The sequence below is a fragment of the Lissotriton helveticus genome, chromosome 9 (assembly GCF_964261635.1).
Source record: "Lissotriton helveticus chromosome 9, aLisHel1.1, whole genome shotgun sequence".
NCBI classification, from domain to species: Eukaryota; Metazoa; Chordata; class Amphibia; order Caudata; family Salamandridae; genus Lissotriton; species Lissotriton helveticus.
In genome coordinates, this window is record NC_136070.1 from 1,005,157,330 (window position 1) to 1,005,179,577 (window position 22,248).

The window sequence follows — 22,248 nt, forward strand, 5'->3', positions numbered from 1 at the left end:
CTAAATGTGAGTTCTTCTCTAAACGTATCAAAGAAGCTAACAACTCTTCTAAGGAACTATTCAACTCAATTTCTTCCTTGGTTGCTCCTAAATCAGTTGATATACCACCCAGTCGCCAACTTTGTGAAGACCTGGCCAATTTCTTTTTGAGCAAGGTAGAGAAGATTTTTTATCCCCTGGACAGCCAAATCATGATTAATACCTCAGACTATACTACCGATACTCATTCAGAGACTAATAGGAAACATGATACATTAGAAAATGTCTCCCCTATTAGGGAGGAGGAGGTATCAAGTCAGCTAATGAGGATAAAATCAGGCTCCCCTCATGACCCCTGCCCTGCTGCTATTGCCAAACTAGCTCCCGCCACCATTGCTTCAGGTCTCACCCCTCTGTTCAATGTCATGCTGGACAGAGGAGAATTTACCCTCTGCTGGAAACAAGCCTCTATCTTGCCCCTTTTAAAAAAGCCCAACTTAGACATAGCCGACTTGAACAACTTCCGTCCCATCGCCAGACTACCCCTCCCAGCTAAAATCATGGAGGGCATTCTAAACAAACAGCTTAGCACCTTCCTGGGAGCAGGAGATAAGCTGGACCCCTCTCAACACGGATTCAGGGTGGGACATAGCACAGAATCTGCGTTGACTAAATCAGCCGAAGACATTCGAAGGGTGCTGGATGCGGGGGGCAGAGCCGCCCTGATCCTGCTGGATCTATCAGCGGCCTTCGATACGGTCCACCACACATTATTGGTGGACCGATTGAGGGCCAGCGGGATTCAGGGAAAGGTACTTGACATCTTGAAAGCCTCTCTCTCTGGTAGGACTCAGTCGCTGGCCCTCGGGGATTTCGAGTCCGAGCTATTTAAGCTCCCATGCGGAGTCCTATAGGGTTCATCCCTGAGTCCGACCCTTTTTAATGTCTATGTCTCCACCCTGGCGCCAGTAATTAGATCCTTCGGATTTGATCTCACATCCTACGCTGACGACACACAGATTGTGGTGTTGCTGAGTCCGGGAGAACTGGACAGCACAGCAGATCGGTTTAGATGCTGCATGCGGGAGGTGAGCAACTGGATGGCAGGAAACTGCATCAAGCTCAACTCTGCTAAAACAGAAGTGCTGCTGTTTGGAGCAAGAGACAATTTCTGGTCCCCGCGTTGGTGGCCGGAGGAAATGGGGTCTCCTCCCTCTCCGGTGGCAAAGGTAAAAAATCTGGGAGTTTTGATGGACGACTCCCTGTCCTTTAGGCCACAAATCAATGCTCTGTCTTCATCCACCCATTATGTGCTCAAAACTATCCGGAAAGTTCTGCCATTTCTGCCAGTGGAACACAAGAAGACAGTAGTGACTGGGTTTGTTATGTCGCGGTTGGATTACTGCAATGCTCTACTACTGAATGCCCAGCAGGGACTTTTAGATAAACTTCAAATCCTGCAGAATGCAGCAGCACGCTTGATTACGGGCACCCCCAAGTTTGCCTCAGTTTCTCAGGACCTAGTAAAACTCCACTGGTTGCCAGTTCGCAAGAGAATCATGTTTAAATCACTCTGCATGATATTCAAGGCATTGCACGGCATGGGCCCCCAATGTATGATCCCTCTTTTCCAGTGGTACAAGCCAGTACGTGCTCTAAGATCAGCCGAGCAGGGGCTGGCCGTAGTCCCGAGAGTAAGGAAAGCCCGCTGGGGAGGCAGAAGTCTATCCCTGGGAGCCGCTAAGGCGTGGAATGGGTTGCCTTCCAGCCTCAGAGAGATTCCCGATCTGCTTAAATTTAGGAAAGCACTCAAAACCCTGCTCTTTACCCGCTAACCCCTCTATCCATACCCGCTAGTGATCATTCAGCGCCAGGACGCCTCTGGGTAGCAGCGCGCTATAAAAATGTCAAAAATAAATAAATAAAATGAGTATCCAGGCGCTGTGATTTTGCTGCAGTTAGTCAAAGATCCAGGTCTTGGGTCCTTTTCTGAAATCTGTGAGGGACGGTGCAGTTCGGAGGGGAAGGCTGCTTGTTCCTAGACTTGGCAACGAGGTAGGAGGAGCGTCCTCTGCTGTAGCTTCAGCTGATGCGGAGAGTGTAGGCGAGGAGGCGAAGCACAGGTGTCTGGAGGGTTGGTGGTAGTTTACAAGGTGGTTGATGTATGGTGGTCCTTGGTTGTGGAGGGCCTTGTAGGCATATATCAGCATCTTGAATTGGCATCTTTTCTGGAGGGGAGCCAGTGCAGTTCCCGGAGGTCAAGGGAGGTGTGGTTCCTTTTGGGAAGGTTATGGATAAGTCTGGCAGCTGAGTTCTGAATCATCTGGAGTCTCTTTAGGGGCTGGGTGGTGATTTCTGCCTAGAGTGTGTTGCCGTAGTCTAGCTACTGGTGACTAGGGCTTGGGGGACTGTTGACCTGGCATCGACGGGGAGCCATCTGAAGATCTTTCGGAGCATGCGCAGGGTGTGGAAGCAGGTGGAGGAGACTGAAGTGATCTAGCGTTTCATGGTGAGTTTGCCATCCAGGGTGATGCGGAGTTTGCGGGTGTGATCTGTCGGTGTGGATACAAGTTTGGCTTGCCACGAGGTGTCGCTCCATGGGGAGGTGTTTCTAAAGATCAGTGCCTCAGTCTTGTTCATGTTGAGCTTAATCCAGTCTGTAATATTAAGCAAGTCTTAATCCAGTCAGCAATGTTCGTCGTGCAGTTGTGAAAGTTGGTCCTGGTGATGGCGGGGTCTTTTGAGAGGGAGAGGATGAGCTGGGTATCATCTGCATAGGAGATGATCTTGAGGCCATGGGCACTGATGATGTTGCCCAAGGGTGTTATGTAGGTGTTGAACAGGGTGGGTCTGAGGGATGAGCCTTGTGGGATTCTGCATAGTGGTAGGCGGATTATCTGGGTACGTCCTATGAGAAAGGATACAATGCAGTTGAGGGTGTCTTCCTATATCCCAATGTGGTGGAGTCTCTTGATGAGGGTGTTGTGGGATACAGTGTCGAATGCTGCTGAAAGATCGAGGAGGATCAAGGATGCTGTGTCTCGTCGGTCAAGGAGGGTTCTGATGTTGCCAGTGGCATCAATCATGGTGGTCTTGGTGCTGTCATTGGTGCAGAAGCCAGTCTGTGAGGTGTCCAGCAGGTTTTTGTTCTTCAGGTGTTGAGTGAGCTGTCAGTTTATGGCCTTCTCAAGGACTTTGGTAGGGAAAGGGAGAAGGGGGTGGTAGTTCTTGAGTTCGCTGGGGTAGGAGGAAGGGGTCTGACCTCTGCATGTTTCCATTGGTTGGGGAAGGTAGCCGTAGTGATGGGTGTATTGAAGATGGAGGCGAGTTTGCTGCTGATTTCCTTACTTCAAAGGTTGAAGGTGTGGTGAGGGCAGGGGTCCGTGGGTGCTCCGGAGTGAATGGAGTTAATGATTGCCATGGTCCTCTGTCTAGGGAGCTGTTCCCAAGCACTAGCTGAGGGTTGTGGGTGGAGGCAGTTGTCGTGAGGATGCTATAAAGGTTGGTGGGTTAGGCTTTGAAGTTGTTGTAGATGGTGGATATCTTGTTATGGAAGTGGTCCACCAGGGTGTCGTAGAGTTCCTGGGATGATGGGGATTGTGTTCTCTGAGGCTGACGGGCAGGAGAGCTCTTTGACTATGTTGATTTCTGTGGTTGGAGAAGACTTCGATGCAGTCTGCCAGGATGCATTTTTTCATGCCTTTTAGGAGTTGATGGTAGTTGTTGAGCGCTGATTTGAAGGTGGCTTTGTCTGTTGCGTCTCTGCTGGTGCACCATCACTTCTCCAGATGTTTACAGTTGCAATTCGTGACCCTGAGCTCTTGTGTGTACCAGTTGGCTTGTTTGGTGGGTTTACTGGTCTTGGAGGGTTTGATGGGGTGACTGTGAGCGCAATTGGTGATCCAAACGGAGAAGTTCTTGACTGCCAGCTCGATGGAGGTCGCGGGGTTGGGCCGGGTGGTGTTGAGAGCATCTGCCCATTGGGTCTCTGTCACTTTGTTCCAGCTGAGTGGGGTGTTGTGAGGTGCTCCTCTGATGGTGAAGTGAATGATTGCGTGGTCAGTTACAGGCAAGTTTGGTGATGTGACTGTACTTGACTCTGTCGCTAGCTGCGAAGATTGGGTCAAGCGTGTGTCCTGCACTGCGTGTGGTCGGTGACCGGTTGGGTGAAGCCAATGTTGCTCAGGCATTCCAGGAGGTTGTGGTCTTTGAGGTCTTTGAGGTGGAAGATGAGGTTGCTAAGGAAGATGTAGGGGTTAGAGTCGATGGTGAGCAGGGTGATCAAGTTGAGGATGGCTTTGCCGAAACCGGGGCAGGGGCCTGGGGCCAGGGGGTCTGTATGCAAGGGTACCTCTGATGGTCATTCTACTGTTGGTTTATTCTGCTTTTTTCCAGGGGGTTGTTCCACCGCGCCAGGGACCAAGATGGGTGAGGTGGAGAGTGCATTTTGAACTAGCTTGTATAGACAGGAGAGTTCTTTGTGTGCCAGAATGTTTTCTAGGCGCTAATAAAGATGTCAGTTTAACTGTGCTGATTCATGTATCTGTTAGAGATATCTGAGTTTTGCCTAGTCCCAGTTTGACTCAAAGAAGCGCAGAGGGATAATGTGCCTCTTGTAAAGCACAAGGTGTAACATGCAGATCAACAAATTGTTTTTTATGTGTGTAGCTCAGTGGGTAATTGCTGTTGTCACATTATATCATTTGCTACTTGCCTTTGTTTTTCCACAATCTTTTGTTAGTCCAAGGTTGCTAAATATGGTTATTTTGGATAATAAATACTTATTAGTAAAAGCAACCCCAACCACCATGTTATGTTTTAAATCCTGAGTTTTCTATATTTCTCCATGCCACGCACTCTTAACATATAATACCTACCAGTATGGATGATATTTGACTCTTACACCTTGTAGCCCTCATTGTCTTAAGTAACATTTCCTATACATTGACTTACACATTTATGAGTCATTGTCTCTAGATAATGTTTGTGATGAAACACACTCCAACACCCTACGCTACATACTTGGCATGAGTTGCACCATAAAAGAAATTAAATACAGAGGGTCTTAGTGATGGTCAGGGGCACCATTGGAAGGTGGTTACAAGGCCAGACTGCCCTTACCAGGCATCGGACATTTCCCCGGGAGGCTGGAAGAGTGTGGGGCATGTTTTGTTAGTGGTGGACATTTTTGTAGCATTGCAGCAATTTAAAAAGCACTATAAAGTTCCTTTTATAGCCAGCAGTTTTCGGGCAACAATAAAAGTGTCACAATAACTGGTGATTTATGTACTTTCTTGAGAGAGATGGGAGTTTTGTCAAGTGGCAGTTTTGATTCATCTAAGGTAGTGTAGAGGGTTAATATGCCTCCTACAAAGAATGTGTACAATGCATTTCACAGAACAGTATTTTATGTGCAGAGCTCAGTGGGTTACTGCTTTTGTCACAGAGATTATTTTGTTACTGTGCAGTTAATAATTTACATTCGTAATCTAGCACAGTGAGCTATGAACTGCCATCAAAGAGCTGCAAGCAAACTGCGTGGTACAGGTTAGAAAGTTATGTTTTTTCCCAGTCTTTCTTTATCTTGATGTTGCTAAAAAAGGTTTGTTTGGATAGAAATAAATTCTTATCATTAAAGACAACCATAATCACACTGTTATGTTCTGAATCCTGGGTGTGTGCTTCTTCAGACCAAGCACTCTTAAAAAATGCCTAGCAGTATGGGAGACATGTGCATCCTACACCTTGTAGTCCCCTGTGCCTTATGTAACATTTTCTATACACAGATTTACACCCATATTACTCTTGCCTCTGTATGTGTGCTATGTAAGGTGCTCCGACACCTTATACTGGTATGAGAAGGGCTATAAAACAAATGATATACATGTGAAGGAGGGCCTATGGAGAGATGAAAGGTACTGTTGGTGATAGTGAGGGTGAGGCAGGAGCGACGCGGATATGGGCGGTAGGTGCCCCGGGGGCACTGGAGGGACGCGCCCTAGCGGGCCATACCGTCCGACCCGGAAGTAGTTGCCGGGACAACGACTGAAAAGGATGGACCAAGACGGATAGAGGAGAGACACGAGCAGACCGGTGAAGGAGCATATGGCGACGTTGGAGCAGCGGAGGAGGCAAGCGGAGTGAGCAGTGCGGGAGACAAATTCAGGAGCTGGAAGGAGGACGGAGAAGGTGCCGGGAGCAGCACCGAGAGTGACCCAAGGGAAGGCGAGACAGACGGGGCTGCTGTGACTCCGGTCCGGAGTCACAGCTCAAGGTAAGTGTTGTCTCAGGGAGAGACATTGAAGAGGGTGGGCTTTTGCTTGTGGGTAGTGGGCAGGATACTGGAGATGGTACAGGGGAAAGGAGAGGCAGAGAGAACCACAGAGGGTCCCGGGTTTACTTCCTTGAATAGAGCACAAAGCCCTACCTGCCACACCTGGGAATAGGTACACAGGGTAGCACAAAGCAAAACTCCACCGACCTGGATGAGTAATATTATCACAGTGGTGATTGGTGAAGGGCTCCTCATTGCCTGTTGTGTGATATTAACAGCCACAGGCCTGTCTGTTTTTCCCGAGGGCAAGACCGAGAAAAAAGAAAGGAGAAAAACAGGGAGACGAGAAGCAAGGACACCGGGACAGCCCCACGAGTGCAGAAGAACTCGAGAGGAGTACCAGAAGAATAGAAAAAATGTGTAGGAGACGAAAGAGGAAAAATAAAACCCCTTTATACTTGAATAAGTGACTACGCTTCCTTCATGTCCTATCACAGAGGGAATCATTGAAGAGGCCCAACAAAGATTGTCGTATCCTGGTGCAAAGTAAGGTCCCCATTTAATATGCTATAGAATCAAATATAATTGAATATATCAAAATAAATGTGTTGTAGAATGCACCATGTTTTCCCAAATTTTCTTTGGGGTGTGAAACAAAGGCTGTAAGCTGTCAGTTTTTTATAACACACAACAACTTTTAAATACCTGTAAATGAACTGAGTGAATGTTTCAAAACATATCAGCAGTTAGGCAACCACAAATGGACCACTTGTTTGTAAATCAGAAGTGAGCTGGAAACAGAGTTTTAACAGGATCAAAACAATCAAGACACTTTACTTGGTGATGTTCAAATGATACACATTTGCTGAAACCACATTTACACATTGTTTGTGTGCTATATAGTTTTAGTTAATAACTCCCTTTTCCTGCTTAATGCTCTTACCTTCACACAAGACCGGTCCCCTAGGGTTCTTACCCATCAATCAGTACTGTACCGGCCCCTAAACCAGTTGCCACCAACTGAACAGACATGGTACACCTGAAGTGATCTGACACATTAAGCTGGCCACTCGGAGGACTGAACTCTAGTCCAGCACTCCAGGTCCCAATTAGCTACATTCTATCCGTGCTGCTTTACATCTCACAATGGCACTCAGATATGAGATGCTCGTAACAAAGTCCACTCTAGCAGATCTAATCTAACGAAGCATGCCTGCTCAGGACCATGAACTGTAAACGAAATAGCACACTGGACAACCCAATGCAGCAACCATATAAATAGATTATGATCATATGAAATACTACAAAAAGACCTGCACAGTTGCTCAAAGTTGCGCCCATACCAAAAAAATGTGATGTGCATGATTGTCTTAACCTAATATAAACTTATTTTGACTTGTACTTATGTTGATTGTCTATTTAGTTACTTGTACACTATTGCCCGACCTCCTCTGATGTGTCTATAAAACTTACCTTTAGTCCCGACGTTTTGTAGTGAATTTTGACCCTTTGATCTGATTTTCTATTCTCACCGTCCTGAATTTGCACCCAAGCTAAGGGGCCGGTCTAACCTGCTGCTTGTTATTAGGTGTACCAGTCCGGTAATCTGTAGTCTCTCTTTGCTGTTGTTTTTCCAGGGTGTGTTCGTGTATTTCTGGTTTATTAGTGTTGTCTACAGATTCTACACCCAGTTAGACAGGGAACAGAGTGTGCAGTCCTGAATGACCGGACATACTGCCACGGAGAGGAGACACAAGGTCAACGTGTCTTTGGGTGTAAGGCAGCAAAATATTTGTTTAAAAACAAAAACTAAAAGAAATAGCAAAGCACATCACTAAATACAATAATGCAAACCATACCTTTAATAATATAATATAAGAATACAAAGTTAATTGTGTAGATTTCTTAAAACCAAGACAATATAAAACATTTAAAAGGCATATTAGGCTAAGAAAAAAGTAGAAGGATGGTCCATGCAGTGACTGGCACTGCACTAAATACAATATTAAGAAATACAAGAGAAAAATAAGTAAAGGGCACATTCTGATTCAAAAATCAACCTGCAATGGTCTTTTTTGTATGCAAATCGAAGGTAGAATTATCAGGGAACATAAAAGTAGTTCCACCGTAAACCATTGTCAACATTGAATACTTTGCAGTGTGGGGTTTGACGTTTACCATTCTAAGTACGAGACTACAAATCCGTCCATGTCGAGACTACAAATCCGTCCATGTCGAGACTACAAATCCGTCCATGTCGAGACTACAAATCCGTCCATGTCGACCTCCGAAGCTAACATGTCAGGTCTGAATGTAGCCACTGGACAGCTATTTTAATGCCACTAGACTGTTTTTTAATCAGTTCACTATGAATGCTGGGACATGTAGTTTAACTTGACCTATTATAGCCATGGGCCTACACCCCCAGAACCCTCAGAACTTTTAACTGCAAACACCGGGAGCTACTGAAAAAATAAAACATAACCTGAACCTAGGTCTATAATGCTTTCAAAAAAATACTGCATACTGATTATGGCTTAAATCATAACTCATAAACAATTTTTTAAAACTTTTGTAAAGCGCACTGATACCCCAATGAGCTTCCAAACGCTATCCTGAAATCCTGTACATACTACCAACAGCAGATCCTTGTAATGCTGAGGTTTTCTTTAGACTTATAGATATTGTTATTGTCAGGGATCGGAGGCGACCTCTTTCTCAGCGCCCAGGCTTTCCCAAGAAGAAGGGCGCAGCTCCGGTGTGACGTCATCAGCCAGGTCGGGGTCTCCAGCCGTGCGTCCTCCCCACGTGTGGGCGAGTCGGGCCTGCACTGCCCTCGCAGCCGGCGCTTTCAGAGTACAAAAACACGCAGGTCACCGGGGTTCAGAGCAGAGCTTCGTGCCAACAGAGGTTTGGCAATCTGTTTATTAGGGCTCGCCTGCTGGGCGCATGCGCCTAGCTGGCGAAGCTCTATTGGGGCTTAAACAGACTTTACCGAACTTGGCGATTTGGTGCTGTGCCCGTGGCTTTTAGGTCAATGCGCTTGCGCATTGACCTAAAATGCGCGTGCACATCACCAAATCGCCGTCTGTTCCCTCAGCCGCACTCCTCCCACACCTTTGAAGTGAAGCTTAGCTTCACTTCAAAGGCCCCTGCTGCTTAACACCCTCTCCCCGCTCCGCCCCCTCCCCTGCCCGCCGTGTCGCATTTCTCCCCCCCCCCTTCTCTGCCTTCCCTCCGTCGCTCGGCCCCCTCCCCTCCCTCTGTTCTATCGCAGAATTAAGTAGCAGCCCACGCAGAAAGCAATTTAGTTAACACAGATGACTCGGTGTGTTAGAGTTTTATTGTATACCCTTTATTTGCTCATTGCATGTGCTTTCTGTGGTGGCAGGCTCTGTCAATTGTTATTCTGTGCCCTTCTGTGGATCCACAATTGTATTCCTATTTCTGTTGTGTAATGTCTCCGTTTTTGTGTTTTTTACACAATATGTTCCCTCTTCTATAAATTCCCTTCACCTAGCAGCCTTTATCCCACCTGTCACCCCCCGATGAGCGGACCAACGCTTAAGCATGAGTTGCCGTGATTCCCTGATTCACTAAACCTTCTCTCTTTCCCTCGAAGTATATCCTATGTATCACGGACATGATGTCCAATACTCGATTGTTTTCTTCCGCATATTTTTTGCCAAACTTCAGCGACCTTTTTTGCAATGGCTAAACCTGAATTACTGTTCAAACATGACACTTACCTAGCTTCACTCCATGAACATGGCATGAATGAGAGAGAGAAAGAAAGCGAGCATTCGCAAAGCCAGTAACCGAGCCTGTCATCCTTCTGAGGTTGGTAAAGTGAGTGGTAAAAGCAACATCTGTTATTTTACAATGCTTATTTTATTGATAAATTATTAGGGTGCTTTCAAACACCAGGTCTCGTATGGAACGCTCTCTCTATATGTGCAAGCATTATAGGCATACATGTTTATTACTGCAGGTTCCTAAGTAATGCGGCGCAGTTTTACATATGGGTGTGTGGGTCTCTATAGGTGGCACAGGCTGATGGGTGCTATGGCGACATCTCTCTTTTCCATCGCGTCGTCACTGCCATCTCTCTTACCTTCTCCCATGCCTCTCTCTCACCCCTCAGACCTTCTCCCCACCTCCTCTCTCTCTCTGTACCCTTTCTTTTTATGGCCCCTCTCAACGCTCTGCAGGCTACAGCACCAATGCCCCGTTGGGCGCTTGGCCTGCCTTCTCAGCCTTCCATGGAGCGCGACGTCCAGGCCACCCCTGCAGCACGGTCCTCAATGGCCTCTAACTCACAGCAGGAGGCTTGGTTTTTCTCGGGATGGCTTCGACCGTTGGTTGTGTAATGTACTCTTTGTTCGAAATTCCGGAAGAATTGGATTTGTCTTAGACACAAATACAGACACAAATTTAAATGTTATTGAAATAAGATCATCTTTTCTCTGTCACAAACCCTTATGGAACCCACAGGACCACCACCCCCACCACCACTACATCCACCACCACATCCACCACAACCACCACCCCATCCACCACCACCACCGCATCCACCATCACCGCATCCACCGCATCCACCACCACCGCATCCACCATCACCACATCCACCACATCCACCACCACCGCATCCACCACCACATCCACCATCACCTCCACATCCACCATGACATCCACCGCCACATCCACCACCACCACATCCACCACCACCGCATCCACCACCACACCCACCACCACTACATCCACCACCACTACATCCACCACCACATCCACCACCACCACCGCATCCACCATCACCACATCCACCGCATCCACCACCACCGCATCCACCGCATCCACCACCACATCCACCATCAACACCACATCCACCATCACATCCACCACCACCACCACATCCACCATCACATCCACCATCACCTCCACATCCACCATGACATCCACCGCCACATCCACCACCACATCCACCACCACCACATCCACCACCACCACACCCACCACCACTACATCCACCACCACATCCACTACAGCCACCACCCACCACCCCATCCACCACTACCACCACCACCGCATCCACCACCACCGCATCCACCACCCCCACCACCACTACATCCACCACCACATCCACCACAACCACCACCCCATCCACCACCACCACCGCATCCACCATCACCGCATCCACCATCACCTCCACATCCACCATGACATCCACCGCCACATCCACCACCACCACATCCACCACCACCGCATCCACCACCACACCCACCACCACTACATCCACCACCACTACATCCACCACCACATCCACCACAACCACCACCCCATCCACCACCCCATCCACCACCACCACCACATCCACCATCACCACATCCACCGCATCCACCACCACCGCATCCACCGCATCCACCACCACATCCACCATCAACACCACCACCACCATCACATCCACCACCACCATCACATCCACCACCACCACCACATCCACCATCACATCCACCATCACCTCCACATCCACCATGACATCCACCGCCACATCCACCACCACATCCACCACCACCACATCCACCACCACCACACCCACCACCACTACATCCACCACCACATCCACTACAGCCACCACCCACCACCCCATCCACCACTACCACCACCACCGCATCCACCACCACCACCGCATCCACCACATCCACCACCACCACATCCACCACCACATCCACCACCACATCCACCATTTATTTGCAAGTTTGTACCGCGCTGGCTTCACTCCCGGAGGAGTATCTCCGCGCCTTTGGCTTCTACAAAGAATTAAGAAGAAGGGCTATTGCAGATGTTCTAATCTACTGTTGAAACAGGAAGGTCTTCAACATTTTCCTGAAGGGAACCATCACCACCACATCCACCATCACATCCACCACCACATCCACCACCACATCCACCATCACATCCACCGCCACATCCACCGCCACATCCACCACCACATCCACCGCCACATCCACCACCACATCCACCACCACATCCACCACCACATCCACCACCGCCACATCCACCACCACCACCACCACATCCACCACCACCACATCCACCACCACTTCACCAACGCATCCACCACCACCACATCCACCGCATCCACCACCACCACATCCACCACCACCACTGCATCCACTGCATCCAGCACCACCACCACATCCACCACCACATCCACCACCACATCCACCACTTCCACCGCATCCACCACCACCACATCCACCACCACATACACCACTGCATCCACCACCACCACATCCACCACCTCATCCACCACCTCATCCACCACCTCATCCACCACCTCATCCACCACCGCATCCACCACCACCACATCCACCACATCCACCACCACATCCACCACCACTTTCACCACATCCACAACCATCACATCCACCATCACCACCACATCCACCATCACATCCACCACCACCACCACCACCACATCCACCATCACCTCCACATCCACCATGACATCCACCGCCACATCCACCGCCACATCCACCACATCCACCACCACATCCACCACATCCACCACCACCGCATCCACCACCACCGCATGCACCACCACCACCACACCCACCACCACATCCACTACAACCACCACCCCATCCACCACTACCACTACCACCTCCACCACTACCACCTCCACCACCGCATCCACCACCGCATCCACCACCGCATCCACCACCGCATCCACCACCGCATCCTCCACCACATCCACCATCACATACAACATCCCATCCACCATCACATCCACCATCACATCCACCATCACATCCACCATCACATCCACTATCACATCCAGCATCACATCCACCATCACATCCACCATCACCTCCACCACCACCACCACCACCACATCCACCACCACCACATCCACCACCACCGCATCCACCACCACCGCATCCACCACCACCACCGCATCCACCACCACCACCGCATCCACCACCACCACCACATCCACCACCACATCCACCACCACATCCACCACCACATGCACAACCACCACATCCACCACCACCACATCCACCATATCACCACCACATCCACCATCACCACCACATCCACCATCACATCCACCACCACCACCACATCCACCATCATCTCCACCATCACCTCCACATCCACCATGACATCCACCGCCACATCCACCACATCCACAACCACCACATCCACCACCACCACATCCACTACATCCACCAGCACCGCATGCACCACATCCACCACCACCGCATCCACCACCACCGCATGCACCACCACCACCACACCCACCACCACTACATCCACCACCACATCCACTACAACCACCACCCCATCCACCACTACCACCACCACCGCATCCACCTCCTCCACCGCATCCACCACCACATCCACCACCACATCCACCACCACATCCACCATATCCACCATCACATCCACCACCACATCCACCACCACATCCACCACCACATCCACCATCACCTCCACATCCACCATGAAATCCACCGCCACATCCACCACCACCACCACATCCACCACCACCACATCCACCACCACCACATACACCACCACATCCACCACCACCACCACATCCACCACCACATACACCACCACATCCACCACCACCACCACATCCACCACCACTTCCACCGCATCCACCACCACTACATCCAACACCACATCCACTACAACCACCACCCCATCCACCACTACCACTACCACCTCCACCACCGCATCCACCATCACATCCACCATCACATCCACCACCACATCCACCACCACATCCACCACCACATCCACCACATCCACCATCACCTCCACCACCACCACATCCACCACCACCGCCACATCCACCACCACCGCATCCACCACCACCGCATCCACCACCACCGCATCCACCACCACCACCGCATCCACCACCACATTCACATCCACCACCACATCCACTTCCACAACCACCATATCCACCACCACCACATCCACCACATCACCACCACATCCACCATCACCACCACATCCACCACCACATCCACCACCACCACCACATCCACCATCATCTCCACCATCACCTCCACATCCACCATGACATCCACCGCCACATCCACCACATCCACATCCACCACATCCACCACATCCACCACCACCGCATCCACCACCACCGCATGCACCACCACCACCACACCCACCACCACTACATCCACCACCACATCCACTACAACCACCACCCCATCCACCACTACCACCACCACCGCATCCACCACCTCCACCGCATACACCACCACATCCACCACCACCACATCCACCACCACATCCACCATCACATCCACCACCACATCCACCACCACATCCCCCACCACATCCACCATCACCTCCACATCCACCATGAAATCCACCGCCACATCCACCACCACCACATCCACCACCGCCACATCCACCACCACCGCCACATCCACCACCACCACCACATCCACCACCACCACCACATCCACCACCACTTCCACCGCATCCACCACCACCACATCCACATCCACCACCGCATCCACCACCTCATCCACCACCACATCCACCACCTCATCCACCACCACTTTCACCACATTCACCACCACCACATCCACCACCACCACATCCACCACCACCACATCCACCACCACCACATCCACCACCACCACATCCACCACATCACCACCACATCACCACCACATCACCACCACATCACCACCACATCACCACCACATCCACCACATCCACCACATCACCACCACATCCACCACATCCACCACCACCACCACATCCACCACCACATCCACCCCCACATCCACCACCATCACCACCACATCCACCATCACCACCACCACCACATCCACCACCACCATATCCCCCGATCCACCACCACCACATCTATATGTGTGTGGCTCTGTGTGTGTGTAGGTGCAAATGCAATGTTCTTGGATTTTCGTCACAATAAAATACACTGAACATAATCTTCACAAAAGTTATTTACAAACGTTTAAGCTATTGCCATTATAAATTACAAAAACTTTTATTTAAGTATTAATTATTTACAAAATTAAAAGCCATTGTTATTTGTAATATCAATACATCTAAGTCACGTAAATACAACACACATTGCATTACAAATGCTATAGGTGTCACATTTGCGAAAGTTAAAACTATTGGCATTGTAACTGACAAAGCTATTAATTTTGCTACTTTCAAAACCAACACATGAATAAAAAAAGTGTCATTTACAATACCAATAGCTCAAACTTTCCTAATGCGAGACCTATTGCATTTCCAATGCTTGTTGAGACAGCGCTGTGGCCACACGCAAGTGCCGCCCTCATGTACTTATCACTAAGGGAGTGGCGAGGGCTGGGAGAGAAGTGGATCGAAACAAGGAAAGGCTGAGGCGATTTGTCACGCCATTTGAATGGATGGGCATTGAGGGGCTTTTTTATGGGCCCTTGCGTCACCTTTGCGCCGCCGGTGCCAGCTGCGTAAAAAATGAGCATTGTTGCACCATATTTACAAAGTGACACATCTAGGTAGATGTGTCACTTTGTAAACCTCTGCGCCACATAATTACTGCACCAGGTATAATGGGGCAGATTTCCAAGCCCCTTGTCGCCATTTTTGCGTCACTTTTTAACATGAGAAAAGTGACACAAAAGTGGCGCAAGGGGCTTGTAAATCTGCCCCAATGTATGCAGGGTGAGCGTTCTGATGCAAGAAAGGGTCGTAGAAGTGGCGCAGTGAAATCTATGATTTCACTGCGCCACCTCTAGGACGCAAATGCGTCAATATCTCACGCCTGCTTCATGGCAGGTGTAAGATGGACGCAGGCACATTTAGCATGGGACTTGCCCATGTGTACTGCCCATTGCTAGAGTTGCGTCACTTTTGTGACACACTCCAGCAATGCGTTATTTTTGCGCTTACAGGTACGTCAGAAATACTGACGTATCTGTAACTCCTTGCAACATGATGTGTCATACTGTAAATATGACGCATCATTGGTGTCGCAAGGAGGGCGCAATGAAAAGTGACGCATCACTGTTTTCTCGCATGGATGCGTCACTTTTCATAAATGCGGCCCTAAGTGAGGGAGAACTAGGAATGCGAGGAGGGGAGAGTTTAGGATGGACGAAAAGACGCTGTGGAGAAGCAAATGTTGGAACGAGTCGGACTTAAGAGGGCTACAATTTCCGGTCCGTGCTTGTGTATGTAGCTCATATACCCCATGTCTTTACTTTGCTTTCTGGGACTTGTAGTCCTGTTTAGACTATGATAATTGTTATGAAACAAGGGGTAACCCAATTAAAGTCAAAGGACCTGGGTAGCAAGTATTATAATCAACAAATGGTCCTAGACATTAACTCAGCATATACAATGTAATGATACAATTCAATCAATCACTTTTTTCATTATTGAATTAAATCAAATATGATTCATATAAATCAAAACATGACAGATACAGTAGTCCAGAACATCAATTAATACAAAAAAAATACACATAAAACCAAGCAAATATGTCTCACCAAAATCCTAGAGACTTACTCATTTAATATATATTTTTTGAAGATATCAAATATATACACATATTTACAAACAGGGTACAATACCAATAAGAGTGCACAGAAAAGGGTGAAAGTAAGTGCTCGTGTTGATTGACCAAGATGGTCAGTGTAGAGAAATTGAATTATTTAAAAACAAACATAGATAAGCCTGTCCTAAAAATATAGCTCGCAAAAAATGTAGTTCTTTCTTGCTGGCACGTAATTGGGTAGTCCTCCGTATTCCTGAATTGGCACAGGAGACAACGGGAAAGGGAGGAGGGGAAAGGACCGGGGAAAAACGTAGGTACAGGCTCCACAACAAGGGGGGAATGTCGACGTTTCGACCCAAAACAAGATACTGGGTGATTAGGTTCCTCAGGGGCGGGTCTTCATCAGGACGAGGGAAGGAGGGAAGGGGCAATGTGCACGTAGATGTAATGACCCCAATATCAATGGGCACCTGTAACAACAAATAGATATTCGGACTAAATATCTGCAAGTGCTGTCATGTAGGTTCTAACATAACCAAGGACAAAACGGCAATCACCCTCAGTCGGTGTGCCACGTGTGCGATATTAGTCCGCACCCAGACGTTTTGTCAATGTGCTAGGTTGAGCACTGGAACAAGAAGAAACAAAGTAGCCATTAATGCTACTAAGGTCACGTGGAATACTCCTTTCATACCCATTTATTTATTTACGCATCATCAAGTTGCCAAATAAACACCCTGGAGAATATCGCCCTGTGGATGTAGACTCCCAATTTAAATATCGGTGAGCACAGCAATATATGCGAACAATCTCATTATTGTTTATCCCTATTCATTCATTTAAGTTTCAATATCATTAAATTACAGACCAAAAATGGTTCACCAAATGATTAAGGTTTCTCCACAGCAATAAACTGTATTGGCAAAGCGGAATTATAGTAAATTGAAACACTCACCAACACGCCGTCCCTTGCAACAGTTCTTAATCTTCATTAACAAATCACTACATAAAAAAGGGAAGGATAGTCCAATTACAAACAACCTCCCTAACCAGAATGGGCATTTCACAATTAAATAGCTACATTTGAACCATAAATCCTAAGTATCGTACCTTTCATTCGTTTCCAAAAACGCCAAACAAATATGCCTCAGTTCACGATCTGTACCGGCTCCGAGTCGCCTCAAACGAAAGCGGAAGCCCCGTATGTTGCAGGGCTGTAACATCGCCTGGCGGCCAGAACGTACCGCGTCATAATTGTCAAAGCGACGCCCCTCGAGCGTCAACGAGGTTCCCTAGCAACCGCCAAAAGCGTCTTCCATGGCGGATACAGGCTTATTCCGTCAATGAAGACGTAAAGCCCAAACTGCAGAGCACCATTGAATGTCTAGTTGAAAACATGAACGCCCAGGGTGAATGCTACAATCTCTTCACTAATTAAAATACTTTCAAGTTTGAAATTTAAAATCGTGATCAAGGTGAGAGGAAAATGTGACAATCAATAACTATGCACATTTCAACAATAATACCCAAAAATAATAATAATTCAATACTCCTATTGATAATAGTATGAATACATAACCAATTTGATATACATTCAGTAATGACGTCTTCATTGGCGGAATAAGCCTGTATCCGCCATGGAAGACGCTTTTGGCGGTTGCTAGGGACTATCCTTCCCTTTTTTATGTAGTGATTTGTTAATGAAGATTAAGAACTGTTGCAAGGGACGGCGTGTTGGTGAGTGTTTGAATTTACTATAATTCCGCTTTGCCAATACAGTTTATTGCTGTGGAGAAACCTTAATCATTTGGTGAACCATTTTTGGTCTGTAATTTAATGATATTGAAACTTAAATGAATGAATAGGGATGAACAATAATGAGATTGTTCGCATATATTGCTGTGCTCACCGATATTTAAATTGGGAGTCTACATCCACAGGGCGATATTCCCCAGGGTGTTTATTTGGCAACTTGATGATGCGTAAGTAAATAAATAAATGGGTATGAAAGGAGTATTCCACGTGACCTTAGTAGCATTAATGCTACTTTGTTTCTTCTTGTTCCAGTGCTCAACCTAGCACATTGACAAAACGTCTGGGTGCGGACTAATATCGCACACGTGGCACACCGACTGAGGGTGAGTGCCGTTTTGTCCTTGGTTATGTTAGAACCTACATGACAGCACTTGCAGATATTTAGTCCGAATATCTATTTGTTGTTACAGGTGCCCATTGATATTGAGGTCATTACATCTACGTGCACATTGCCCCTTCCCTCCTTCCCTCGTCCTGATGAAGACCCGCCCCTGAGGAACATAATCACCCAGTATCTTGTTTTGGGTCGAAACGTCGACATTCCCCCCTGTTGTGGAGCCTGTACCTAAGTTTTTTCCCGGTCCTTTCCCCTCCTCCCTTTCCCGTTGTCTCCTGTGCCAATTCAGGAATACGGAGGACTATCCAATTACGTGCCAGCAAGAAAGAACTACATTTTTTGTGAGCTATATTTTTAGGACAGGCTTATCTATGTTTGTTTTTAAATAATTCAATTTCTCTACACTGACCATCTTGGTCAATCAACACGAGCACTTACTTTCACCCTTTTCTGTGCACTCTTATTGGTATTGTACCCTGTTTGTAATTATCTTCAAAAAATATATATTAAATGAGTAAGTCTCTCGGATTTTGGTGAGACATATTTGCTTGGTTTTATGTGTATTTTTTTTGTATTAATTGATGTTCTGGACTACTGTATCTGTCATGTTTTGATTTATATGAATCATATTTGATTTAATTCAATAATGAAAAAAGTGATTGAATGAATTGTATCATTACATTATATATGCTGAGTTAATGTCTAGGACCATTTGTAGACTATGATAATGGCAGAAACCACAAGTACCAGCATGCAAAGCAAAAAAATTGACTGAAACAGGTACCCATGCACGAGTAAGAGAGACGTGAGGACAGCGGAGGCAGAGATGCGAGTGACTAAAGGGCAAGGGTCAAAAAAACGTAGGAGAAGACACAACTTTAAAGCGACCTGCAGCTGAAAGGCTGCACTCCTATTCCCTGTTTTGACCTCCCTCCTGGTAACTTTACCACGTTCACCCCTATCAAGTTTCCTTCCTAGGTCAATGTGCGATGTGCTGGTCCAGTCTAGTTTTTTTGTTTGAATTCTGAGGCTTGCAGTCTTGTTTATTCCATAATGAAATAGGACTACAAGTCCCAGAATGCAAAGAGAAAACCAACCCTGGACACGATCAACTCATCACAATGGACCTAGGAAACTTGGCAGCTGTGCAGGTGCAGTGTGCCCTTAAATGGGAAGTTCAGGCTCTATCAGTGTGTCAAAAAACCCCGGTTACAATTCTGACAGGAGGTAGAGGGCGGGGAAATGAGGCTGGCAAATGAGAGCGATGGAAGTAAGAAGGCGCTATTTGCTTTGATAATCTCACGTTTCTATGGTGAAAACCGCACCCACCATGCAGGAAAAAAATAGATTGCAGTAATTACTTTCAAAATTGTTCCTGTCACTGCACGCAGCTCTCAACCTATGCACAGAGAAACGAACGTTGACGTCCGGGCGTTACGCAAGGAGGTTTTCCACGCCGGAACGTTGACTGCCTTGTTTGGAACAGGTTTAGCAAAAAGGTTACAGGTCAACTTTTTAGAGCCCTGGAAAATAATTACAAAAATCTCGGAAATTCAAAAAAGTTAAACAAGGTGGCGGTGTTTCTTCAATCAGCTATGCGAGCTATGCGGCTGACTGTGCATATGTTCCCACAGTCCATAATTTGCTGGTAAGGGTGCTTTTGAGTTGTTCCGGCAGCTGGAGTTACTGAGGGGAGCATCTGGAGACAGTGAGGCCTGCAGACGTCAGAGAATTAACGCCAGGCCAGCAGAGATGGGAGGGGCAGGTGGTTGTGGAAAGAACATTTAAACAAATGCCGTAGCAGAGGCCTCAAGTTTTGTAGGCAAGGGTCAAGTAACTTTTCCAGAACTGTTTTTTATTAGGTCTGACATTATCTAAGACCATTAGAATGTACTAAAATCATATGTATAATATACTTCTAGGCTATTTCAGCCACTCCTCTTCATCCATTGGTCTGTTATTGTGTCACTAACATTTTACTTCCACCCATCAAAGCCTACAGCCTATGGCACTGTGTTCAGTTTGATTTGTTTCTTGCATTTTTTTTCTCCAGATTGACAAGGACCCTGCTTTCCACAACAATAAACTTTCGCTTTAAACATGACAAAACAAGCACTTACAAATACAAATGGCTCGCAACCACCGCCAAACTAATTGCCCCAGTCAATTACCAGTAATCTCATTATCCTTAGTATGTTATGACATCATCATCACAGTTATTACTTATGAGGTGATTAAACCGGACATGAGAAGAAAAAAGGAAGTAAGCTTAAAGAGCCTGCCTGCCCACATTAGTGGTGTATATAATGCTATAGACCGGGGAAAAGGCTACGCACGTTTATTCATGCTCATGAAATAATTGGCTGATGTTAAGGAGACAAAAACTGTAAAATCTTAGATCATATTTATTTTTAGATGAAGTAACGAAACAGTTCATATGCAAGTTAAATCCTACAAATCAAATCATTTTAGACAAGGTTTGGATCAGAGTTACATCATGATTGTTGAAGGATCAAATATGATGTTCTTTCTTGTAAGGCCAGGAGGAAGTCTCAATTGGGACAAAACGCGTTGGCTGTCAATTCAATTGTTGGATGGATTTTGATACCCCAGAACAATGAGAATTTTGGAATAATAAGAATAAAATATTTTTTTTTGAAAATTGAATGACATTCCGGAATCAAGTTTTTGTGTGGATGAAATTAAATTATACTAGGCTTACTGAATGCATACTATTATTGAATTGTTCTGAATATCTGTCAGAAGTTGACAAAGTGGGGATCTATACGGCTGATCCCTTAGTGATTGCACCAGTATCGGACATTAGGTATGGATACAGAGTGCTGGGCTTAACACCTTGACCTCGGCGCAAATTCTGCCGCGGTGCTGGTAAATTAATGAGTGGGCGGGGTTCGGACGACCCCCAGCCGTCCTCCGCGCACGCCCACTGTGAAGGAGGGGTTAAGAGGATTAGCTGCTATTGTAAATTATACAGCTAGCCCTATTAAGGCACTTCCGGTAATGCCAATTCTCAGAAGGTCAGCAAAATGGGGGTTTTTGACTGTGACGGGGATGTAACAGAATAAGGATAATAATTATGACTCCGGTTTGCTTAACACCAACATATATTAAAATATTATTGTTTCACCAGAGTCAATACTTCGAGTCCAAAAGAATACTCTCCAAAACCTACACACTCAATTCTGTGATGTATAACACATGTGTGAATGGAAGAGCAAGTAATTTCTATACACATTTCATTCAAATAAACTCCCTCAGTGT